Source organism: Dermacentor andersoni, chromosome 7 (assembly GCF_023375885.2).
Source record: "Dermacentor andersoni chromosome 7, qqDerAnde1_hic_scaffold, whole genome shotgun sequence".
NCBI lineage: Eukaryota > Metazoa > Arthropoda > Arachnida > Ixodida > Ixodidae > Dermacentor > Dermacentor andersoni.
In genome coordinates this window covers 28,021,037-28,048,334 of record NC_092820.1, presented here as the reverse complement: position 1 = coordinate 28,048,334, position 27,298 = coordinate 28,021,037, and the positions used below count along the sequence as shown (strand labels likewise).

General features: G+C 47.4%; 1 long non-coding RNA gene across 1 annotated transcript in view; it reads left to right on the top strand.

Moving 5' to 3' along the window:
* LOC140219235 (uncharacterized) overlaps positions 1 to 27,298 on the top strand; it is a 51,214-nt gene that overhangs the window by 2,771 nt on the left and 21,145 nt on the right. The window contains exon 2 of the long non-coding RNA XR_011895371.1: positions 25,608 to 25,729. This is a non-coding gene — a long non-coding RNA (uncharacterized lncRNA). The remainder of the gene's footprint in view (positions 1 to 25,607; positions 25,730 to 27,298) is intronic.

Genomic DNA, 27,298 nt, shown 5'->3' with positions numbered 1-27,298 from the left:
GTTAATACTAGAACCTACCAACAGTTAATAGAAATCATTCCAGCGGTCTTTAGACTTCCTAACACCTCCCTAGTAACCCCGTAGAAAGAATTCGCCACCACCATTAATTTGAATCATGTTAATAAGCTGTCTGTGAACTTCCTACTTTTTCTTGGAAACACTTGGAAACACTACTTTCTTGGAAAATTTTTTTCTTGGAAGCATATTTACACACTACCTGTAGACATCCCATTAACAATTTGCTAACGCTTTCTTTAGACACCCTAGTTAGAGTGTGCCTACAATTGGACACCTAAATCAAATAGAAGCATGTTTAAGGAGATTGTGAACATCCTACCAGCATTCTATAAACAGTCTTTTAGGCCTTATTATGACTTTGTCAATATTTAAAACCACCTAACAACATTTTGCCATTAGGCATTGTAGAAACGTCCACAATCGGTTACAGTATTTGAATGAAAACATGATGAACGCGCTGATCAACTTACACTGATCTGCAAATTTCTAGCTTTAAATCGCCCAGTATGCCACTCTAAAATGCTCAAAGCCGCAACTATTCTATTTCATTTTTGGGCCCCATTAGCGTCGGGCGCCTTATGGATGTTTATGCCATCTTACTGGAGTTTTGATAAATTATACGCTCTTGACGCGCTGTGCAGATGAAGCCACAGGGTTCGAAAGGAACTACTGCAAATAAATGCCTGACGAATTGGAAACATTGCTAAGATTGCATCAGACATTTATTACATTCAATCAGTAAAACTGGTGTACAGCAGAAATGAGACTAGTTATGCGAAGCTGCTACAGCATTCTGGGCGTTAGCTGCAGCTACACTTTAGCCATAATGAATATGGTTCTTTTTTGTGAGCTTGCTGCTGTGAGATTCTGGGTGTCGTACGCTGAAAGAAAAAGGAAGTGAGTAGCAGGTAGCTGTGCATTAACTCTCCGATACTCAGATGTGGGCTTTAAACAAGACAAAAAACAACCATACATAATGATTTAAGTTCGCTGGCGTGAAATTATAAGCTTAATATTTTACCGCTTCTCATCCTGTACACCGTGAGTAGGGAAGAGCAAAGAATAAGTTCATTGTCGCATATTATTTACCACACATTAAGCCATCGCGACCACCGTGAAAACAGTTTTTGTATGCTTCGTGTTTATAGGAACTTCAGGCGAACTGCATGACACGGCGTAGTTAAAGTATGTAAGAAAATCGTTTCTAAACATTTCAAGTCATTGCAGTTCGCGCTTGTAAGAACCTGCTAAAATGCGGCATAGGCAAGTGAAATCAAACAATCTGTTTATGAAAAATGATAAAGAAGCGTATACCTTTTATTATACTTTGGAGACAGAACTTCGACGCAGTGCTTTTTTGAGCAACAGCTGTTTGCGACTGGTGCAGTGTGCAGTTTAAAACACGGACAGTGCCAATATTAAATCACTATCACTTCACACAACTCTGAGTCGCAGCTGGCAGAGAAGTTGCAACGAAGAAAACACCATGGGCTTCGCAAGCACAGTGCTGTGGGCCTATAGCACAAAACTATCCTAATATGTTTTTATTGCCGACGCAAGCATCGGGCGGTCACCCGTTGTCTGAACGGACCAATAAAACGCATTCTTGTTCATAGGAGATCACTTTTGTTTGCTTGAAAAACGAATAGCATTGCCTGCACTGAGCGGCTTGTCTTATCTAATTGGCTGACAAGAGGCGAGAAGCACGCTCAAGTGGAAAAGAATTCGATGGGGCCGAGCCACTGCACTGAATATCGATAACCAGATGAAGAAGGTGGTGCCTGCGTCTGCGATTGGTCCGCTTTCCCTTACTTAGCTGGCGGTGGCTGGTCGAAAAGCGGGGCGGCATGCAGCGGAAGCTTAAGAATGACACTAAAACGGATTCTCAGCAAAAAGGAGTTGGCAGAACGCGGTCGTAAACGTTCCGAAAGTGCTCGAAAACGTTACACTGCCATGCGAAACGTTTTATTACACGCAAAAAAACCCATGCTCTCCGGCAGGTGGTAGTTGCCAGTTCCTCAGTGATCGGCGGCAGCCATCTTTTATTCCTTTAGGAACGGGGCATCCTGCGGCTATTCAGAATAACGTTCAGTTTTGTTCGTCATATTATTGCACCTTTAACGCGCACACGTCACTTTGACGCGGTGAGTTTTTTGCGGTTTTGTGACGTCGCGTGGCAGGCAGGTGAAGCCGATCCAGGCCTAAAGCTTTTCACCAATAGCCGAGGGCTAACGGTGAAACGGCGTCGAATCAGAAATAACTATTTTTCATTTGTTCGGTCATATCATGCATAATCAGTGTGTACATGTCATATCAGATGGGAAGCATTCGCGGTTTTCCTGACGTCGCGTGAGAGACAGGTGAAGTGGGGGTGGCCCGCAAAAAGTTTTTACCAATCGCGGAGGGATGATTGCAGAATTGGAATAGAAAAGTTTGGAATAGTTTTACGTTATACCGCCCCTGGTTGACTGTTTCACTCACAAATTACGCTTGCACGTCTGCTTGGAAAGTACGAGGTCTGTTAGAAAAGTATCCGACCTTATTTGTTTTTGCGAACAACTGATGGATATGAAAGAAGCACGCTTGCGTCAGCGGGCCTTGAACCTTCGTGCGCATGCGCGAACTCTTTCCCGCCTGCCGATTGCGTCAGTCGCTGGGATGCAGCGTTTGAGTGAGGTATTGCGCAGTGCTCTCGTCGGTTTTTTATTGCAAGGAAAATGGCAGAGCGACTGGAGCAGCGCTACTGCATCAAATTGTGTTAGAAACTGGGCGACAGCCAAGTGGAAACCATTCGGAAGATTCAGACGGCTTTCGGTGACGATGCTATAAGCAGCAGACAGATTTAGGAGTGGTACAACCGGTTTAAAGACGGCCGCACATCGGTGGAGAGCGAGCCACGCTCCGGTCGGCCATCGACGTGCCGAAATGACCAGGACATTCCCGAAGTGAACGCTGTGCTGAAGCGGGACCATCGTGTGACTATCCGAGTTATTGCGGAAGAGGTGGGCATCAGCACTTTTTCTGCACATTCTATTATGACCGAAGATTTGGCCATGAAGAGAGCTGCGGCGAAATTCATGCCGAAGCAGCTCACCGTGGAGCAAAAGCAACTTCGTGTTGAAGTCTCACAGGATATGCCGAATCCCACAAACAGTGACCCCGACTTTATGAACGCCATTACCACTGGTGACAAGTCTTGGGTGTACGGGTACCACCCGGAAACCAGATCCCAGTCGTCACAGTGGAAGCATTCCACGTACCAAAACCAGAGAAGGCCCGCCAAGTGCGCAGCAACGTCAAAGTGATGCGGAATGCTTCCATTGCCTCCCGCGGTGAGGTACACCACCAGTACGCACCACAGGGTCAAACAATCACCAAAGAGTACTACAGGAATGTCCTCCGTCGCCTACCTGATGCTGTGCGGCTCAAGAGACCGGAGTTGTGGTCAACAGGAAATATGCGTATCCATCACGACAATGCTCCTGCCCATTCCTCGCACTTGATTCAGATTTTTTTGGCGAAAAACCAGACTCCTGTAGTTCAACAGGCTCCTTAATCTCCTGATATGGCCCCTGCGACTTCTGGCTGTTTTCCAAAATCAAGAGGCGATTGAAAGGAGCGTGATTTCAGACAAGAGATGACATTATGGCTGCAAAGACAGCCGAGCTAAACTCCATTCCGAAAGAGGCCTTCTCGGGATGCTTCCAACAATGCCAGCCCCGCTGGAAGAAGTGTGTGGAGTACCAAGGAGACTTCTTTGAGGGTGATTAGGTTTCCAACGCTCCAGTTATGTCAGTTTTTTTCTTCGGCCAAAGGTCGGATACTTTTCTAACAGACCTCGTGTGTGTATGATTCTGCCACAAGCATAAACAGCCGCAAAAGTAGCTAAATTGCTGCTGCAATACACGACCAAACACTTACATTGCCCCAACCATTGCACGCCGGCGTCGCACAGGAACTGATATTGATGACGATAGTCTCCTTCTTTGCCTCGACTCGGACAACTTGCAACTTTGTGTGCATGCGCGAGAGAGGCGTGTGAAATTCTTTCCATTCACCCACTTCGCCTTGACCACCACCGATCTAAAACCCCTCTTTACGCGGAACAATGCACAGCCTCCTACCTTGCCAGGGTTGAATGACACCCACACATTCCCTCTCGGTGAAAGGTGTGGCGGGCCTTTGTGTGCGCATCGCTTTCTCGGGGGACTGCACTTACAAGGAGTGATGTACCCTATGTCCGAGGTTGAAAAAGAACCTGACAAGACAGCCGACTAATTTTGTTATGCCGTTCGTTAGGGGCTTTATATATCACCCGCCGTGGTGGCCCAGTGGTTATGGTGATGGGCTGCTGAGCACGTGACCGCGGGATCGAATCACGGCCACGGCGGCCACATTTCGATGGGGGCGAAATGAGGAAACACCCGTGTATTGATTTAGGTGTACGTTACAGAACCCACGTGGTCAAAGTTTCCAGAGGAGAATGCCTGACAGTTTGGCAGGCATTCTCAAATCATGAACAGCAGGTTGCCACTATCCCTCAAGAGAAAAGTATATCACAGCTGTGTCTTACCAGTACTCACGTATGGGGCAGAAACCTGGAGGCTTGCGAAAAGTGTTCTGCTTAAATTGAGGACGACACAAAGAGCTATGGAAAGAAGAATGATGGGTGTAATGTTAAGGGATAAGAAAAGAGCAGATTGGGTGAGGGAACAAACACGAGTTAATAACATCTTAGTTGAAATCAGGAAAAAGAAATGGACACGGGCAGGACATGTAATGAGGAGGGAAGATAACCGATGGTCATTAAGGGTTACGGACTGGATTCCAAGGGAAGGGAAGCGTAGCAGGGGGCGGCAGAAAGTTAGGTGGGCGGATGACATTAAGAAGTTTGCAGGGACAACATGGCCGCAATTAGTACATGACCCGGGTGGTTCGAGAAGTATGGGAGAGGCCTTTGCCCTGCAGTGGGCGTAACCAGGCTGATGATGATGATGATGTCATATGTGTAGCTAGAATGAATGAACCCAGTGGCACAAGTTTGCACGGATTCTAATTCGTTAAGTTGTGAGGATTGGACAACGTGGACAAAACGTATAAGACAACAAACGAGGTGTTATGGGCAAAATAACACGCCAAAATTACACTGATGGTGAACGCGCACCGAACGCGGCTAGGAAACTGAGCTCCTCCCTGCGCAACATGCCACACAAGGTTGCCGGAATGCGTGAAGGCCACAAAGTATACCGGGTGCGGACTCCAGATGGGCACCGCATATTCTAGTCCAGCTGTGATTTTAGGTTTATACACGAGAAGTTTTATGTTCCCTGGGGCAGAACGCTAATGACGCTTTCAAAAACCGACAAATCTGTTTGCTGATACTATCAACTTGGGGACATGTGCACGCCAGGAAAGATGGCAGGATAAGGTGACGCTAAGGCATTTATAGGACTGGACTTTTTCAGCTGTAGAGTTAGAGATAACGTACCAAAAAAAGCAAATAATCGATTATGCTGGAGCTGAAATGTAACGAGTTTGCATGTAATGGGACTGAGCTTCATTAGCTAAAGGTCCCACCACTCCTGTACACGGTTAATGTTAATTTAGGGGGTAGCATGACCAGAAAGGTTATTAATTGTGCGATAGATGACACAAACTTCGGCAAACATATGGATATGAGAATATGCAGGAATAGGCAGATCGTTTATGTATATTGGGAACAGACAGGGTGTGAGGACAGACCCTTGGCGGAGGCCCGATGTTACTGAGAGGGAGCTAGAACGGTTATTTTTGTTAGAGACGAAGTGAGAACGGTTAGTAAGAAATTCTGAAATCCTTCCCAGTATGTGAGAATCCAGTTTCAACTGGGTAAGTTTTAGTAACAGGCGTGTGTGTGGTACTTTGTCGAATACTTTAGCGAAGCCCATAAATATTCAATCAGGCTGAAGGTTACGGTTAAGGTTAGAATAGGCTCATGTACAAATATTGCCAGTTGAGTTTCACAAGGTAAGGATTTGCGAAACCATGCTGGAAATTATGAAATAAATTCTTAGTGCCCAGGCAATATATTATGTGGCAGTATATGATATGATGTGATTTTGCATAGGACGCTCGCTATAGTGAAATTGAGTGGTAGTTTAGGGCGCATTGTTTATTGCCTGATTTGTGGACCCAAGTGACCTTTCTCACTTTCCAGTCGTCTGGTAAAATTTCTGTTTCAAGCGACAAGGAGAACAGCTTTGAGAAATACACACAAATAATTTGTGTAGTGTTTTTTAACAGATTGGAGTTAATTTTATCTGTGCCAGCCGATGATGAAAGTTATTATTGATTCTATCGATGAGGAATGGAATACCAGCAACACTGACTATCAATGGGGCCCTCATTGGCAATGTTTTAGTGGGTGGCGTAGGAAATCCTAAATCACCTTTCTTATTAAATACGGGTGAGATCGTGATGTTAAACATTTCAGCACAATGAGCGTCTCTCACCTCCTTGCGTTATTGTTCATAAGTGTGATGTCGTGTGGATGTCGCGCGTTTATGATTTCCCAGAATTTCGTAGGGTTAACTTCAGAATTTTAGGTGTCACTGGGATAAAATTTCTCTGTAGCATTTGGATATGCAGTATAATACGTCTCTTCTGCAGTATAGCACCTATTCTATGCGCAAGCAGTTCTATTGGGTTTCGCAGTACGGAAGAGGCTTCTTTTTGTTTTCTTTTGTTTTTAAGGTTTTTCAAAACCATGTCTTGTTTTTATTGGCAAGGAAGTTCATCTCGGAGATGAATTTATTATTCAGCTAAAATATTTTCTCCTTAAAGATTAGCCAGTTGCCATTAAGGCTTCGGAAATTGAGAATGGGTGCAAACGCAGGAAAAAATTTAGTAGTTCGTTATTAAATGTGCCGTAATCGGCCTTATTGTACAAATGAATTGTTTTGCTGAAGGTGTTGCGCGTTTTGGGGATGAAATTAAATGTAGTATGAATTGCCTTGTCATCACTGATTTTACGTAAGTATGCGATATATTTTAAGGTTTCAGGGTTATTTGTAAGTATCAGGCCTAAAATGTCCGCATATTCATTAGTCATGCGTGCTGATTCGATGATTGAGCTCAGGTTAAATTTCAGGCAAACATCGACAAATTATTTTGCTTCAGTATTTCCTGTGATTGGCGATGTTTGATTCAGCCACTCAATGATAGGGAAATTAAAATCTCCATAGAGGGGAATATGTGCGGCGGGGTGTTTATTAGTAAGCCGAGAGAATATTTCATAACGTGCACGGGCGAAATTTGGGTCCGTACGAGGGGGGCCTGTAGCATACGCCAAGTATTACTCTTTCCGGTGGGGCACGGCAAATTACCCATAGTGATCGAAGTTGTGAAGTAATGTTGATAAGAGAGCATGATAGCTCTTTGTTAGTCGCGATGACTACGCCCCCGCCACGTGTGTTTCCGCGTTCATGACGAAAAACGATAGTTTGCCAAGTGAGCCAGGGCCTCTGTATCTGAAATGTCTTCAGTAAGCCATGCTTCAGTCTCTATCAGTATACTACTGTCAGATGACTGTAATAGCTTAGACAGGAGCACGCGCTTAGGAAGAAAACTACGTATGTTAGTATAATGTACAGAAAACAAAAGGTTTGAATTCCTGCGGTGCTGTCAGAGACGCATCGCTGAGATCCAATGTGCTAACTCGCATTGAATCGCATTGAGAATGGTACAGATTTGCTCCTAGCAAAGGTAACTAGCTGCTTCCGTGCAGTTCGAACAGGATGGGCGAAATGTTCGCCAATGCTAAAGTTTCTATTTCTTAGTTTCCGGCCGTTTGAACGAATATATTCTTCACTTTAGAAGGATGAAAGTTTCACCATTATGGGTGGTTTGCGGTTTGTGGTGTGCCGCCTTAGGCAGTGCGCACGCTCTGTATCTGATGGTTCAATTGGAAGACCAAGGCGTTCAGGGCAGTGGTGAATTATTTGTTCGAATTTAGTGCATGTTTGCTTCGGGAAACCGTAAAATATTACATTGTTACGCAGGCAAAGGTTCTCGAGGTCGTCAAGACGCTCTCCTAGGTCACACATACAGTAGGTTAACTGAACGGTCTTAGTGTTTATGGTGTCAACTTCTGTTGGAAGGTTAGAAGATTTTGACGAAGATTTTCTACATATGCAATGCGCGCACTAAGATTAGTGATAGTTATGTTTGTGGTCGGTAGCTGGGTTTGAAGACCTTGCACCTCCGATATTAGCGCAGAGTGGCCGGCGGACAACCTTTTCAACTTATCGAGAACAATTTGTCAGGAGCAGGGTTTGTCTCTACATCCGCTGATAGCAGTAGCAAGGTACGTGTGACATTAACATATTCATTAACAAGTAAATAGCAGCACTGTGGGCGCGGCAGCTGCGCCAAACAGTAATCACTTGATTTTTTAGTAGGCGTATAATACGAACTACCAATCTTCATGATCCTAAAGAATGGGTTAACGGCCTGTGTGGTGGTACAGCCGCGAAGCCCACAGTGTGCGCGGGATGCTGGTTGCTGCTTTATAGGCGACACAGAAGATGTTTACGATGGGGATAGGGTAGCTGGATTTGTCACGACGATCCACAGTGGGAGGGGAGGCGCTGCCGAACGTCCTGAAGCATGGAGGACAGGGAGGGGGCAAACAGAAATTTCGCCTTCATTGGTAGCAGCAGGTCGCTTCCCGGAGTGGCAGGCGACGCTGCCAGTACGGCAGACCTGAGCAGCTCGGCGATGATACGGCTGAAAATGTGCATGATCAGGATGAATGGGTTAGCGGCCTGTGCAGTGGCACAGACGCGAAGCCCACCTCGCGCTCTGATCGTTCTTGCCGTCTTCCATTCCCCGCTGTTCTCCACGTTTCCTCTTTAATTCTTCGCTATGCCTGTTCACTCGATTACGCCGAGGACGCCGACCCACGAACGGCCGCCTAAAGCTGTAAGCGCATGGCGCGCTTTTCGCTCGATAAAACGCGGCTTGCGGCGAAAGCCATCGCCACTGCGGCGCTTCAGAACCCTCATGAGAACGGCGTGTGCGCGCCGGCCGCGCCGCGTTTGCCGGGTGTTCCGCTCAGCTGGGGTATGGTATACTGGAACGGGGCAGTGTGTCGTCCATACAGCAAAACAATGGGAGAGCCGGGGAAGCTTCTGCGATGACGCTAAAAGCAGGGCGCTGCGACTGATTGGCGTGCCTGGCGCTAGAAATTTAAACAGGTTGTGCAAAGCTTTCTGCATTTATAAACTAAAACCCTCTCAAAACAATTGAAATTATTATAATTCACAAAAAATAAATACTAGGGGTGTGCGAATGTTGAAGTTTTCGAATACGAATCAAATACGAATAGGGGAGAAAACTGGCTTCGAATATCGAATCGAATATAGTGTGCGATATTAATTCGCTGCAAAACGAGGTAGCAATAGCTTTATTAGCCTTTTACAAAATAATATCGCATTTTACAAGGCTGCTGAGAGTTAAAAAATACTCATTACAGATAATGCGCTCACGTAATGACAGGTACTGCTCTGAGTCAGGTAATGCACTTGTTAAAGATTATCATGAAGGAAAATGAACTGCTGAACATGTTCAGAAAGTAAACACCCTGTATGTACTGTGACAACACTTCCAACAGTAGAAAAGACTTTCACTTGGAACTGAGGTGGCAGGGATGGCCGAGTACTTCTGGGCGAGTGTACTTAAAAGCGGGTACTTCAAGGCGCCAATGGACTACCACCACTCACAGATCGTTTCCCCTTTTGAGAAGAGGCTTTTCCGCAGCCTGTAACTTCCCTCTCAGAGGCAGAGGCCAAATGTGTCTTCTCCTTGTTCATCACTAGACCGTCAAAAATTTTCCATACAGTGGATGCCACCAGTGGACACGAACTCGACGCTGGCACGGCAGTGTCCTCACTGGGTTCTACGCCAGCTGGGTAGAGCTTCATTGTTACAATGTCTTTCAGCCAGATAATCGGACTAGATGCCTTATGAACCATGGCCTCAAAGCACGGATCAAGAAGCATGGCCAGGCTGGCAACTTCGTCAAATTCGCACTCAGCAAAATTAGCGTTGATACATTTTGCGGGAATGTTCGTAAACGCTGAGTTGTATTTGCAACTTTCGAGGCAACGCAGCATTCCAAAAATAATCGGAATTTGACATGACAAGGAGGGGTACTGTCCAGCGCTTAAGATCAGAGTGGCAGCAAATAAGGGCTTCAATGCCTCCACAAACTCCACCGCATCTCTCTACCCTGCAGAGCTAGAGGTATCTATTCTCGTGTCAGAAGTGGTGAGCTCAAGTCTACTGGACTCTGAGTTCAAGGAGCCTTGAGAGCATGAGGTACTGACTGTTCCATGTTGTGTAAACGTTCTGCGCAACATGGAGCACGTCTTTGCTCAGCTACCTCTGCAGATTGCTCAGTCTTTTCTGCGCAGGAGGGCTATGCTTGTAGTGTCCTACAATCGTTTTCGCCTCTTGCAGAGTCTGTTGTATGCTGGAGTACACAACATTTCATTCCTGATCACAAGGTGCAGAGTGTGCGCAAAGCAGGTTCACTGGAGTCAAGGCAGTCTCCTGGCAGCCGCTCAGATATTGCGGCCGTTGTTCGTTATCACGATATACTTCACACAGTCGATTGGTATCTCCATGTCAGTGCATAGCTGCTCCAATGACGCAGCTATGTTCTCCGGCATATGTCACATGTTCAAATTGAACTTGTCCATGTCGAACTTCACCGTAAGAAAATGACGCGTGAAGCTTACAAAAGCATCGTTGGAACACGACGTCCAGGTATCGCTCGTGAAAGCGAGTGCTTGTTCCGTGTTCAAGTGCTTTTCGCAGCTCGTGTCGTACCTTTGCTCTTGTGTCGTCGTACAGGCGCGGGACGAGCACACGCAACAATTTCGTTCGAGATGGCAGACTGCAGCATGGTACCGCTGCTTTCATCAGTGCTTTGAACTGATGTGGCAGAAATGGTGAAGAAATGAATTGCTGCCACATTCTGGTGAAGTGCGTTTTCTTTCTTTTGAGACAATGACTGCTGTCTCTGCTGAAGTATACCATCCAGTGTCAGTTAATTCTTGAACGGAGCGTTTGCGGTGGTCCCTTTTTTGTACTCTTCTATCAACAAAGGTTCTTGTCTGATGTGATTTTGAAGAGTAGTGTTTGATCCCGTTGGCGTTTGAAGAGCATGTTCGCACGACTTGCACCGAGCTGTCGACGGCGACAGTTTTGTGTGGTACCGCCAAAGACGACTTCTTCCGGCTTTCTTGCTCGCTCGGTGGCTCGTCATCTGCAGTTCATTTCATTTTCATTTCATTTATTTTACCCTCAAGGTACATAGTACATTATAGAGGGGAGGGGCTAAGAGAATACAAAGTATACATCGGTAAAAGTAACTCAAACAAAAAAATAAAAAGATAAATAAATAACAGCAGTAATAACATGATGCGATTCTTGGAGAACACGCTTGATCGAGGGTTGTAGCAGCACTCAGGTAGGTGCAAATAGCGCAGTTGTGAAGTTAGCGTGGTTTGCGTTTGTCTCACATAGCAGCAGCGCAGCAGGTAGCAAAGAGTCGGCGATTATATTACAAAAGCGGGAACACAAGGTGGGAGTTGTCGATGGTGATGCAACGTTCTCCTCGGACATATATTATTTTTCTTTTTTATTTCTAAACATCTAAGAATTGTCCTGGTAACACCTTTTGAAGACTTATTTTATCCCGTATAGTTACAGAGCCCTAAAACATCGTTATGAAATAGCCACAGAATAAAGCTTGGTAAAAAAGAAACCGCAACGGATAGTGTCTCACGGGCGTGATGCAGATAGACTGAAACAGAGCATACAAATAATGAGCCGGTGATGCTAAGTTCTCAGTGAATAAACATGTTCTTAGAAAGATGCGCAGCAAGCTTATAATTCGTTACCTGCTGTATTATTCGGTCTGTCCGAATATTCGCCGTTTCTACCGATATTCGGCCCTCCTCGAATATTCGGGAATTTCCGAATATTGCCGCCAGCATTGCAAGAAGAAAAAAGACGACCGACATATCCCAACTGCGTAGCCGCCACACCGCGAGCGTCAAGCAAAGCACCGCAAGGCAACGCTCGGCCGGTGCTGACAGGCCGGTGGCTCGTGCGCGAGAATCGGACGATTGGCACGCGACAGGAGGCGACAAAGAGGAGGAGGACGTTCGAAGGAGCGAAGCTCGAGGGACGCTTTTGTTGTTGTTGAGTGCTCAGTCGATTTTTGTTGACGGGCACAGGTTCGCCCAGCATAAATCAGTTTTCGGAGAAACGGCTGTTGTAACTGTTGGTTACATATCTGGTGGAGGTGCGGGGTATGATTCCAAGCCCCACACACGCCAGGGAAGGTAGCCCGAATCGCCGAAGTTTGGAGCCAACAGAATTAACGCCTGTCCACCAACGCACGAGTCGCCGCATACGAGGTGAGGCCCCCGAGTTTGCTCCTCTCGCCGATTCACCAAGGGCAGCGGCGGCAGCCAGCCGAGGTACCAGTGCGATGGCTACTCAAGTAACCCCTTCTCACGTTGTCGTTGACTCACCCCGGACGCCAGAATCCTTCCACGGAGACACATTCGAGGATGCCGAGGACTGGCTCGAAAACTTTGAGCGTGTCGCCAGGTGTAACGGTTGGGACGAGACAAAGAAACTCCGGTATGTGTACTTCGCGCTGGAGGAATCCGCACGCACGAGGTTTCAAAACCACGAAGCGTCGTTATCATCGTGGAACGACTTCCGACGAGAGCTGCTAGCTACGTACCCGAGCACGGACCGCAGAGAGGGGGCAGAAGCCGCTCTTCAGGCGAGGAACCAGCGGAATAATGAAAGTGTGACCATGTACATTGAAGACATGACCCACCTCTTCCGCCGAGCCGACCCAAACATGGCTGAGGACAAGAAATTGCGGCACCTAATGCGCGGTGTGAAACAGGAACTCTTTGCCGGCCTGGTTCGTTATCCGCCCCGCTCTGTAGCCGAATTTCGATCAGTGGCGGCGACGATGGAGAAGACGCTGCAGCAGCGTGCGCGGCAGTACAACGGAGATGTATGCGTCGCATCATTTGACGTTGGGTCAGGAGCCCTCCCCAACAACATGGATATCCTACGCGAAATGGTGAGGTCCGTCGTAAGGGAAGAGCTGCAGAAACTGCAGCTGGCCCACAGCCCTCCTACGGTGTCCTCACTTGCTGATGTCATACGCGAAGAAGTCCGGCAAGTAATTTCTGAGCCAGACCCTAAGGTACGGCCCCACGCACAGCCAGAGCGTCAGCCGCGGATATCGTACGCCCAAGCTTTACGTCAGGACCTAGGACGCGTAGACTTTGGACGAACGGCCACAATACCCCAGGTACTTCCTCGCAATGTGCAGCCCATGCCAGAAGGAAGCCCACGTAAAAGCGATGTATGGCGCACTGCAGACCGGCGTCCCCTCTGCTACCACTGTGGAGAGGCTGGTCACCTATACCGGGAATGCCAGTATCGCCGAGTAGGACTGCGTGGCTTCTCTGTGAATGCGCCTTGCCCTCGAAACGGTGAGCGTCCTTATGAGATTGAGGCATATTTATCTACGCGCCAAACTGTTCGGAACCCCCAGCCACATGAACCTCGATCAGCAGCGCCTATGCGTTATAGGTCGCCCAGTCCGCGTCCCGCTTCCATTTCACCGAGGCGTCGCTCCCAAAGTCCGCGACGGGAAAACTAGAGCCAGCGACCTGTGGAGGCAAGGCCGCTGACGCTCGGAACACCGAAGGCCCTCCATCGCCAATCCGACAAGACGACGGCAGTGACGAAACGACGGACAAGTGCAGTGATGACACCGTTACTTCCGAGTTGCGCGTCATCATCGACGACTTCGAAGTGACTGCGTTGGTAGACACTGGTGCGGACTATTCAGTTATTAGCAGTGTACTCGCCAGAAAATTGAAAAAGGTATTGACCCATTGGACCGGATCTCCAATACGTACAGCGGGGGGACACTTAGTCGACCCCGTAGGAATGTGCACAGCAAGAATCGGAATTAGAGGCTTTACATATGTCTGCAGCTTTATTGCTATCCCTGAGTGTTCCCGTGATCTGATACTGGGCATGGACTTTTTGCGAACGAATGGCGCAATTATCGACTTGCAAGAATCACGCGTGTTGTTTTCCACAGAAAATGCTGTTACCATTTCTGATACAGAACAGCCACATATCTCCTCTCTCCGTATTGTGAATGAAGACGTGACGGTGCCGGCACGGTGCAGTATGACTGTCGTTGTAAGGAGCGACATGTTTCGTGACTATGAGGGACTTGCAGACGGAAATATCGGGCTGCTACTAGAAAAGCAAATATGCGTGGCAAGAGGCCTAGTTCACCTGCGTAACGGGTATGCGGACGTCCTTTTGACTAACTTTGCCAATGAGGCACAACAAGTGGCGAAGGGAACAGCCATAGCGTCTCTTCATGACTATACACAATTTGCGGATGTGTCGACCCTCGATGCAGCATCACCAGCTTCTGCCACCGTAGACAGTGTCCTTACCTCTGTCGACATTGACCGAGAGCTGTCGTCACTACAAAGAGATGAGATTGTGAACTTGGTCACAGAGTTTGCAGAATGCTTTTCGACTTCATCGAAAGTCCGTCGTACTTCCATCGCAAAACACCGCATTGTGGTCGAAGAACCTGCAAGACCAGTTCGCCAACACCCGTACCGAGTAGCTCCAAAGGAAAGAGAAGCGATAAGAAGTCAAGTACAGGAAATGCTCAAGGACGATGTAATACAGCCATCCAATAGTCCGTGGGCATCTCCGGTAGTCCTAGTCAAAATGAAGGATAACACCCTACGATTTTGTGTTGACTACAGGAAACTCAACCTCGTCACGAAGCGGGATGTTTATCCACTCCCTCGCATCGACGACACCTTGGACAAACTACGCAATGCTTACTTCTTCTCTTCTCTGGATCTCAAAAGCGGATACTGGCAGATAGAAGTGGACGAGCGAGATCGCGAAAAAACGGCATTTGTGACACCGGATGGTTTATACGAGCTTAAGGTGCTTCCATTTGGTCTGTGTTCTGCGCCAGCCACATTCCAGCGGATGATGGACACTGTTCTCTCCGGACTGAAATGGCAGTCATGCCTCGTCTACCTTGATGATGTGGTGGTCTTCTCCACTACATTCGAGCAGCACGTGCAGCGACTGAGAGCAGTTCTGGATGCTATTCGCACGGCGGGATTGACCATAAAACCCGAAAAATGCCACTTCGGCTTTCGCGAGCTCCGCTTTCTCGGACGCATTGTCAGTGCTGAAGGCGTCCGCCCCGATCCTGAGAAGATCACTGCAGTAGAAATGTTTCCGAAGCCAAGAGACAAAAAAGCTATTAGACGTTTCCTGGGACTGTGTGCCTACTACAGGCGTTTCGTAGAAAATTTTTCTAAGATTGCCGAACCACTCACGCGACTGACAAAAGAAGATGTCCCTTTTGTGTGGGAGAAAGAACAAGAAGACGCCTTCTCTGAACTACGACGGCGTTTGCAGAGTCCTCCTATACTCGCCCATTTTGATGAAAATGCCGAAACGGACATCCACACCGACGCGAGTAACGTCGGTCTCGATGCCATACTTATTCAGTGACAGAATGGAGGAGAAAAAGTCATTGCATACGCAAGCCGTACCTTATCGAAAGCCGAGACAAATTACTCAGCTACAGAAAAGGAATGCCTGGCGGTTATATGGGCCATCAGTAAGTTCCGGCCATACTTATATGGAAGACCGTTTCGAGCCATAAGCGACCATCACTCATTGTGCTGGCTGGCGAACCTTAAGGACCCTTCTGGAAGACTCGCTAGATGGAGTTTGCGTCTACAGGAGTATGACATCATTGTCGTTTACAAGTCCGGTCTCAAGCACAATGATGCTGACTGCTTATCACGCGCACCAATCGAAGCTACGTCACCTGAATACGAGCAAGATTTCCCATTTCTTGGGGCTGTGAACACGACGGAAATGGCTCATCATCAGCGTACTGATCCGGAATTACTCCTGCTCATCGAGTACCTGGAGGGTCGACAAGTGAAAGTGCCTCGAGTTTTCGTTCGCGGATTGTGTTCGTATGTCCTCCGGAACAACGTCCTCTACAAACGAAACTTCGAGCACAGTGGTGAGACGTTTCTACTTCTCGTACCATCATCTCAGCGAGCTGAAATCTAGAAGCTTGCCATGATGACCCTGCAGCTGGCCACTTAGGCGTTAGTAGGACTCTGGCGAGAATCCGCCAGAAATATTACTGGCCGAAGTTAATGAATTCAGTGCAGCACTATGTCAAATCGTAGGTCAAACCAGCAGGTTTTCTGCAACCGATACAGCCACCAACAGCGCCATTTGAACAAATAGGACTGGATTTACTTGGACCATTTCCCGTTTCAACCTCAGGAAAGCGGTGGATTGTGGTAGCAACCGATTATCTAACCCGGTATGCTGAGACCTCTTCTCTTACAAAAGGAACCGCCATTGAAGTGGCTCAGTTTTTTGTCACACACATAGTTTTACGACATGGCGCACCTAAGGTACTCATAACTGACAAAGGAACAGCTTTTGTGGCCCGTTTGATGCAGTCTGTTATGAAACTAACACATACTGCTCATAGAAAAACCACAGCGTATCATCCACAAACAAACGGCCTGACTGAACGGCTCAATAGAACGCTCGCTGACATGATCTCAATGTACGTGGAGGTCGAGCATCGGACATGGTACAGTATTCTACCATATGCCACCTTTGCGTATAATACTGCAGTACAAGAAACGGCACATTTCACGCCATTTGAACTTGTTTACGGTCGGACAGTAACAACGACACTAGACGCTATGTTACCTGTAGACAACAGCACCGAAGACGACCCTGACGTTAGCGAGTACATAGAAAGGGCAGAAGAAGCACGGCAGTTGGCAAGGCACCGTATCATACAACAGCAATACGTCGACGCAAACCGGTACAACCTAGGGCGAAGAGAGGTACAGTACAACCCCGGAGACAAAGTGTGGGTATGGACGCCTATACGTACGCCCGGTCTTTCGGAGAAGTTACTGCGCCGTTACTTTGGCCCCTACAAAGTACTTCGCCAGTTAAGGCCCTTAAACTACGAGGTAACTCCTGAAGGCCAAGTCTGCTCCACACGACGCAGGACTCGCACAGAGGTCGTACACGTAGTACGAATGAAGCCATACCAGGAAAGACATTGATTAACAGAAGTTGCACATACGATCAAGCCTAGCACCGGCCATCCTCTGACCACTGTCCTTCTAAAGCAGTTGGCCTCTCTAGGCCTTTCCTACGCATCGGGACGATGCTTCTTCGGAGGGGGCTAATGCCGCCAGCATAGCATGAAGAAAAAAGACGACCGACATATCCCAACTGCGTAGCCGCCACACCGCGAGCGTCAAGCAAAGCACCGCAAGGCAACGCTCGGCCGGTGCTGACAGGCCGGTGGCTCGTGCGCGAGAATCGGACGATTGGCACGCGACAGGAGGCGACAAAGAGGAGGAGGACGTTCGAAGGAGCGAAGCTCGAGGGACGCTTTTGTTGTTGTTGAGTGCTCAGTCGATTTTTGTTGACGGGCACAGGTTCGCCCAGCATAAATCAGTTTTCGGAGAAACGGCTGTTGTAACTGTTGGTTACAATATGCATTTCTCGAATCAAATACGCTTTGAATAAGGAAAATATCAGATTCGTATTCTAAATTTCCAATGTTCACACACCCCTAATAAATACTACAAACTGTTAGGATACATCAATAACGCCGTCTAAGCTTGCATGTGTACAACAACAGATCGTGCAGTGTTCCTGATCGTCTGCTCAGGGTTTCGGTTGTAGAAGACAAACACTCGTCTACGCGTTCCGTACGGTAAGCACACACACGTTTTTAGTATTTCGAAATATACGAAGAAGCCTGGAAGGATCACCTCCACTGTGCCAGGTCTATTGCATTGAATTCCTTTCATGTTGCATCAGCCTCCACCACACACACACACACACACACACACACACACACACACACACACACACACACACACACACACACACACACACACACACACACACACACACACACACACACACACACACACACACACACACACACACACACACACACACACACACACACACACACACACACACACACACACACACACACACACACACACACACACACACACACACACACACACACACACACACACACACACACACACACACACACACACACACACACACACACACACACACACACACACACACACACACACACACACACACACACACACACACACACACACACACACACACACACACACACACACACACACACACACACACACACACACACACACACACACACACACACACACACACACACACACACACACACACACACACACACACACACACACACACACACACACACACACACACACACACACACACACACACACACACACACACACACACACACACACACACACACACACACACACACACACACACACACACACACACACACACACACACACCAGCGGCCGTGTTGCACCACAGACCGGGGTGGAAGTCTTTTGTTCGGAAATTTTGTGGCGGATGGACGTATTTTTCGAGGGCCTCGTTGCGGTGACGAAATAAGTTTTTTGAGCATGCTTTGAGCTTGTTTCTCTTTTTGATTTGTTGATATTTTTAGCCTTTGAAAAATAATCGGGTAGTTTTTTTCTCTCTCTTGTTGTTCGCGTGGGCGAGTGTGTTTCATATATATTTGGTTTTGCAGGATAGTCAGAGTGTCCTTTCGCGCCACGTGCGTCAACGCGTGCAACCGGGTATGACCCTATGTCTTTATAGTCTTTAAATAGTAGCTAGGATGTGGCAAGACTTACAGCTATTAGTGGTTTTACTGTGTGTACTTTGGTATCGGGAATATTGGTTTGGTGGGAAAAGGAGAGCGTGGCCGGGTGGTTGAACACGTGGAAAACGTGTCATACCTTAAGTCTGTGCGGCATTGATTGCTTTTAAAACATTGGTGACAATCACTTTGCAGCATTTTAAGGATTTAGGTTGTGTGAGTATCGCTTTTTGCTAGAAGGCACATGCTCCGAAAGCTTCGGTATTTGCATCATAAAAAGCCGTGCAATATATGGAAAAAAAGACGGGAAAGCGTGCAGTGAGCGGGGGGTCCCTTAATGCATACGAGGGGACGAATGAGAATGGAGAGGGGATCGAGTCAATCGGCAGACACGGTGATGTCGATGCTAGGCTGAAGGAAACGGAGGCTTTCCAGTATGAGCTTGTCAAACAGGACGAAGAGCTCAAGAATGAGCTAAATAAGGAGCATGATGCACGGAAGGTAGTAGAAAAAAGACATGGCAGCAGAGGAAAAGCTGAACAGGGCCGCCATTGTGAACGAGAATGCTCGAGACAAGGGAACGCAGTTTCCCGACGTAACAGGAGACGGAGTGTCAGCAAAGCACGTGAAATCTATGCAACGTGGGGAGGAGGCAACTGGAAACAGCGGCAGCTACCTTGAGGCTGCCACACAAAAGAAGCAGCAGCGCAGGGGTCAATGCCCCTTGTCAAGTCCGAATCACGCGGAAATGGACAAAGGGAAACAGGAAGAGAAAGGAGAGAGTGAAATGGTGATTATCGCCGGTGACTCGAACCTGGCTAGGTGCTTAGAAGCAATTCTGGAGAGGGTGAAAGGCGATAAAAGAGTGGCGGTAGAGATATTCTCTGGGCGGATACTGGGTTCTGTAATGGAGCGAGCAAAAGCAAAGCTCGCGGAAAATGCCCACGTGCGCAACCGTGTTATAGTAGCAGGTGGGCTAAATGACCTCATAAACAGGAAAGCGACAACTAGCCCAGCGCTTGGCGAAGGGGGTGGGCGGCTTGCGCGAGCTGTCCCCTCAGGTGCAGATCGTGGTGTGCACGGTGTCGGAGGTGCCTGTACGTGACAGTCACATACAAAGAGCCGTAGTGGCTGCTAATGAGGCGATATGGAAAATGAGCCTAGAGAAAGGCTTCGACGTTGTCGAAGTAAATAGGGAAGTGAGAAGGTGTGGTGGTTTTTTATGGGACGGGATCCACTTTAATTACAGGCTTGCACAAGAAGTGGCTGGCGACTTGCTGGTCGCGCTGCTGCTTTTTTAGGCGGCCCACGGTCACTCAGGAGGCCAGAGTTGGTAGTAATGAAGAAGGGTCCCAAGGGAACCTCAGTATAGTATCGCCATGAAAAACAGAAAAAGGAGGAAAGCAAGAAAGAGAGCTCGCCATGCAATGCGCTACATAAACTTAATGTGCGGCAGAAGGAAGGAAAAGTGGGCAGAGATTGGGAGAGACTGAGGAGCAGTAAAATAGAGAACAAATAGGGGTGTCTGCTGTTACAGAAACGCACATTCATTTGGGAAAGGTGCAACAGAACTAAGTCTGAAAGGAAGGGAGGGGGAGTCAGAATGCTCATCCATCAGGAAGCCAAATGGAAAAGAGTAAATTCAAAATATCAAGAGCATCTTTCGTAATCAGGTAGAATGAGTGCGAAGAAAACTTGGACGGGCGTTACGTAATTGTGGACCGCAAATAATTGCACAGAGAAGGATAAAGAGTTAGTGGAATGCATAAGCACTGATATTGAGGGTTTCGGGAATGGTGCTCAAATTATTCTATTTGGTGACATAAATGCCCACATACAGGATTTAGATGGCTATACCGACAGCAACGGAAAGTCAAAGCCAGTCCTTTGTGAGCAACATCACCCCGTTATCGTGAATACAGGGCCTAAGTGTAAAGGGCAGATCCCGTGGAAAGTGGGAAACCGGCAATCGACCGTTGGTTACTGTCTGATGACAGAAGGAATTCATGATAAGTTGAGAGAAATGGTTATTGATGAGGAAGGGCATAGTAGCATAGGGAGGACCATAAACGCATCATTTTAAAAATGGGATATGTAGTTGGGAAGAGAGCAAGGAGAGCAAAATGGCCAGTCCAAATTTGAACGCTGAACAAATAGCAAATATAGTCACTAGAGTTGAGAAAGAACTTGGCAAATGGCCAAGTAATGAGCGGGAATATGGTTAGTTTCTAAGTGTAATAACGACAGAAATGCGGAAAGAGAAACAACATGTCCGTTGGAAAGGAAAAAGGAAACCGAAAAGCTGGTGGAACAAGGACATACGAGAAGCGATCGCCGAACGACAGAAAGCATCTCGAGAGCACAGGCAGGCAAAGAAGGCGCAGTTGCCGCAGGATGAAGCAACCAGTAAATGGGAAATATACCGAGAGGAAGTCTATGGTTCAAATACTGGTGCAAGCAAAATTAAAAGGTGAAAGTGAACGTTGGTTGTCAGAAATACGTTAGAAAAAGAAGGCCACACCTAGAATATTTTGGAACCACATAAAATTATTAGGCAGGAAGTCAACAACAATACAACACTTCCTAGACAAAGATGAAAACAGACTGGAAGGAGAAGCGGCAATAAATTACATCTGAAAAGTAACAGCCGAATCTTTGCAAGGCAATGACGAGGTTGGATTTGAAGAAAAAAAGAGCATGAAAGAGGCCCAAGTGTAAAAGGAGCTGGTGCTGACAAATTTAAATTGGAAGAAAGCAGAAGAGAAAATCCCTAAACGCACAGCTACAGGGCTAGACGAGGTTCCCGTTAGGCTGATTAATGAACCAGGACCAAAAAGTAAGGACGCTCTGGTGCAAGCAGTGGAAAAAATTTTAAAAGATAGGCGAATACCAGACAGTTGGCGACAAAGTAGAATGAATTTAATTTATATAGGTAAGGGGGAGAAAGACAGAATTCACTCGTATAGACCCTTGACCATTACATCGGTAAATACAGGCTAGCAATGCAGGCAATCATATTAAAGCTTCAAACATGGGCAGAGAATAATGGCATTTTGGGAGAGCTTCAGAATGGCTTCAGAATAGGTAGGCGTTTGGATGACAACTTGTTTGTTCTTACTCAGTGTATTGAAATATCAAAAGCAGAAAGCAGACCGTTCTATGTGGCCTTTTTAGACATTAAAGGAGCCTACGACAACGTAGACCGCAACATTTTGTGGGATATTCTGGAAGGGAAAGGCTTAGGTGAGGATTATCTAAAGCTTTTGTGAGAGAGCTCACGAAACCTAGAAAATACCTATTCTATTCTATTCTATTTACCTAGAAAATACCGGTTTGCGTTGAATGGGAAGAGACGAGGAGCGAGGAGAAAGTTCATATGAAGAAGGGACTGAGGCAGGGGTGCCCTTTGTCGGCACTGCTATGTGTGATGCCCATGGTGAGCATGGAGAGGGCGCTAGAGAAAAGTAATATCGGGTTTAATCTTTGTTGCGGACAGGTGGGTAAAGTATTAGAGCAGCAACTTCCAGGTTCATTTTATGCGGAGGAGATTGTGTTGCTAGCTAACAAGGAAAGTGATTTGCAGCGTCTGGCTGATATCTGTGGACACGACGGCAACAATTTAGGCATGGAATTTAGTGTTAGAAAATCGGTTATGGTATTCAATGAAAACAGTGAACAGACAGTGGCAATACAGGGCCAGGAAATTCCTCGGGTAAGAGAATATAAATACCTTGGTATATAGATAAACGAAGGCAACAGATATATGGTCACACAGGAAAAAAACAATAACAGTAAAAGGGAAGAGAAGTGCAGCCATAATGAAGCACAGAGCGCTGTGGGGATACAATAGGTACGAGGTTATGCGTGGTATGTAGAAACGTGTCATGGTTCCAGGACATATGTTTGGTAATGCGGTTGTTTGCTTGAAATCATGTGCTTGCTGCGGAAAAGTTAGGGAAACGACGGAGGATGTTTTATTAGAATGTGAAGACGTCTACCCAGCGGTCGATTTAGGCGCCACTGGCCTCCTTGAAGCCCTTGGGTTCAGTGGGAGCAGTGGTAAAGCAAACATATCCGTAGTAGGCATTAGTAAGAGGCGGTGGGAGGATTGGTGGAAGGAAAGTAGGGAAACGACAAAAGACGGCGACGTACAAAAGCACACTTCGCAATAGGGGATCAGAAAATTTGGGCGTGGTAGATCATAGGGTCTTTTTTTTCTTTTTTCTTTGTTTAATCTAGGTAGAACATTAGGCAGTATAATAGAAAGAGCTTGGTGGCGCAACCCACCGCCCCGTTCCAAAGGGGCCGCTCATAGAATCCATCCATCCATCCATGTGCAGCTACCATGGAAATGATGGGAAGTATATGGATTTGTCTCATCTTCGTACATGTGAATTCAGACGTTCTTGTGACTTTCGTTATAACGCTTTATCTACCTTCTTTGTCCTAAATTTGAAAGCAAGCTATGCTCTTGTGAGGGCAGAATACTCTGCGAACTCGCGCAATCGAAATTAATTGCAGCGGCTCAACCTGTCGAGGTTGTCAAATTGAAACGTCAACACGCGGCTTGGCCGCAAGAAATTTATAAGGGCGGTCTGTGCCGCTTGTCGAAGCATGCGTGCGAGGCGTAATGGTTTGTATGTTGGGCTTCTGTACTATAGGTGCTATACTCGAATCTTGCCGTCGGACAATTATATTAATGTTTATTTTGTTATTTCTCACACAGTAACTTGATCAATACGACAAATTTACAAACTCGTGGAGCCGTCATAAGACAGAAAGACGAAGTTTAGGCAAATTCATGTACTTCCCATAACCTCCATGCTGGCAGAACTGTCCCGATTGTAGCTCCCGTAGACACTAAGGCGATAGCTCTCTTTAGTAATTATTGTGTGAAACTCTGTGCTTTCGACAGGCAATGGGGGACTCAAGATGGCGGATAATTGCAGCCGTGCAGCCGCCATACGTGTCGAGAATAGAGCCCCTTTTCATGCCAAGATGCGCGGAGCGCAGAACTAGCTGATGGCGTTGAGGGAACTAATGCGTGACGTATGGTGACTTGCCACTCGCGCTGCACACTCTGGTGGACGTGGGCGTGACAACGCGATGAGGCGTGTTTCTCTCTCCATCCAACAGCAAGACGCGGTGGCTACGCGATTTCCGTGGGCGCGTTTGCCGAAATGACGGTCGTGTCCCATCGCCGTGCCTCAATCGCGCCAGAAGTCGGTCCATTCGCGTATCGTGTCGCGACGAATGCGTGACATGACGCACCGGGTGCTCGACAGAGTACATCTGTTTATTGCGTGACGAACTCGTATATACACAGAAAGGTCAAGGTGTGCATGCGCATCACCAGCCCTTCGCATCTATGGCGTGAGATGTGATACAAAATACCTTTGCAGCTTAAGAGCTGCGCTCTAAAATGGCTCTGCGTTGAGCCACGGCAACATTTCTCCCCCCTTTGTATCCTAGAGGCCATTTGCCTTCATTGCCCTGAAGCCGCAGGAGAAAGAGGCTTGATGCGGGAGAGTGGGGATGTGCCGCCTTGAGAAGAGCTTCAGTTTGGCCTAGTTGGTGTTTGCTACATATCATATCGACCCCAAGTAAAGACGGGAACAGCAGAAGAAAAGACTCTCTTCCGCTGTCCCCGCCATTATTTGCGGTGAATATGATGTGCAGCCTTGAGTATATCACCTATGTACTCGCAATTTCAAGTCTTACTTGTTAATTTTAAGTAACTATTCTCTGTTATGTGCCTATGCGCCCTTATAGATGCACCAGCTCAAAACGTGTGGCAAATACGTCTTGGCTTCTTGCCGAACATGTCCGTGCGCCGATCGCAGGTAGCTGCATAGTGTAGCACAGAGTGGTCACGCATGTGCTGGCCAGCATGGTACAGAGGCTTCCGATCACACTGAGCGAGAAGAAACCATGCAGCTATTATTACCGCCAGATCTGTCATACCCAAGGTGATAGGCGCGTGCCCCATTCAACATTTTTCATTGAAACGTCGGTCGGAGCATCCCGCGCTTCTGTCGAGTAGTGTAGACCTTCACTCTGGCGCCTCATACCACGTGCCGAATGCGCCTTCAGCGCACGCCAGAAAAGACATGGCGTTTCTCGCGCCCGTTGCACCTGGCGTTCGCATCAGATGGTTCGCAGCGCCACGTGATCATCTCTCCGACTGCAGTTGTGCGACAGTGGGCCCAAAGTCCCGCTATGAAGTGGGTAACAAAAATCCCCATTTACGTATTGTTATGTGCTTGACAAATTGAGACCTTAAACAGCCATCAAACCATTGATGTTAAATGTCAGAATAAATAGAAAACAAGAGTGAAAAGACATGTACGATAGCAGGAAACATATACCACTTCGAAAAGCTGTAACACGACTCCGAATTCATCCTGTGAGATCAGGCTCCAAATACTGAAAAACTTCCTTATTGCTGTTACATATGCGCAACCGCAAATGCCACCTCGAAGCTGTGAAGCCTGCTGCGGTCGCGAACTATACTCGGGGCCTCGTATAGGGCAGCACTAGGCGAGGGCCTAGTGCTGCTCAACTAAACTAATGAGCCATGTTGCTCGATTGATTTAACGTGTTTAACGACTTAAGGTAACGCCATTTCATGCGGCGCGCTGTAGTGAAGAGCCCCGGATTATTTCTCACCACCCAGGACTCACTACCTCGACTGTGCCAGCAGAACTTCCGGGGAACATTGCGCCATGGCAGCTATCGCAGCACCGGAGCGACCGCAGGAACATCATCATCGTGGACCTCAAGAGCCGCTTCATGACGGTAACTTGCTCACCTGTTGTCCTTCATGCGCCTAGCGAGCGTGAACGCCAGGCCTTCGTATATGCTAGTAATAGGAGACCTGCTTTGAGCTCCCAGTGACCGTAACCAGTAAACGCACGCATGTACTGCGACAGCCAGTTAACTTGAGTGTTTGCATGCGCCCTGATGTTCATAATTTCTTGGAGGTTTAACTAGGAGGGAATGGTCCACGCGCCACAGCTTATTTTAGTAAGACTTTTGAGAACATTAGAAACAGAGTTGCAGACTAAAGCGGAAAGCGAATAGGCATGCGCGAACAATTCTTGCAATTTATTCCGCCACGAACGCGTGAAAAATTGTTGCATCTGGCCATCAACAATTTCATGAGGCGCTACGTCGTTGTGGCGTGCGAACAGCCATTTGATTTTTAAGGCCGGCGGGGATAAGAACTGCGCCGACGTGTTAATGAAACGTTATGCAAAGCGTAGCATCGTTCTTGACTGCGGTAATCAAATTCGCCTAATACAAGAACGGCTGATCGTGAAATACCAGCGCGTATAAAGAACGTATAGAAGAGACACACAGCGCTGACGTCGAACTGGCCTTTATTTCGCAGAGGGCGCACACTTATAGTCGAGCCAGCAAAAACCTAAACAGTGTACACCTTGCGCAGAAACAACTTTTCTGTACAACCTGCAAGATATTTAGCTGGGCCGCGCACGGGTGGATTTTTCTGAGTCACAGGTGCCTTACGACGGAAAGAGAATTTGTGCGAGGGGAGTTGTTAAGCTCGCGCCCACAAAGCAGCTGCTTAACATCGACGGCCTCGCGAATTCTCTCCGTCACCGAAGGACACAAAACTGCGCGCTTTCGCGGCCGAGCCAGAGGTTTGAACGGCTTTACACCACAACCGGGCAAAGGATTTGGGGTGGATGAGCCGCGCGGCCCCTCAGTGCACCATTGACATCACTCCGCAGCAGCACACGTCGCGTCCCTTGGCCGGAATTGCTTGTTTGCCGTTAATGGGTTTCTTCTGATCTTCCTTGTTCGCTTTGATGTTCTAACTATTGAGGAGAATCTGATTCATCATTTGTTCATTTCAAACCAAATAAGTAATTTATGCTATGCTTTTCTTGGTTTCATTGTAGCTTCGCATTGTGGTGACCAACAGGCCCCTCAGTTCCCATGTTTCATTCATGAAGTGATGAAGACACATAGCTGTTCCTATATTGTGTCCTGTTTAGTTAGGTAATGTCACCAACTACATGAACGGGCTACAATTGTGGTCTATTTATCGACTGCGTCGCTCATAACGCATGCCGAAATACAAACCAAAAATCAAGTGGATGCACAGTGTGAGACGTATACGTAGCAATGTCCCAGGGACGAAGGCGATGCATGATTCTTGTCGAGGTAAGAACGGCGATGGCAGGTTTTTGCACAGAAATGTGCGACACGCGTAAAGCAACATTTAGGGATTCAGTGTCTTGTGTCACAATGGGACACACCGATTCTGGACGATTAGCCCTAAACGGGCACACACCAAGTGGCACAAACTGAGTGGTGAAATCAAAGAAAATATAGTGAATC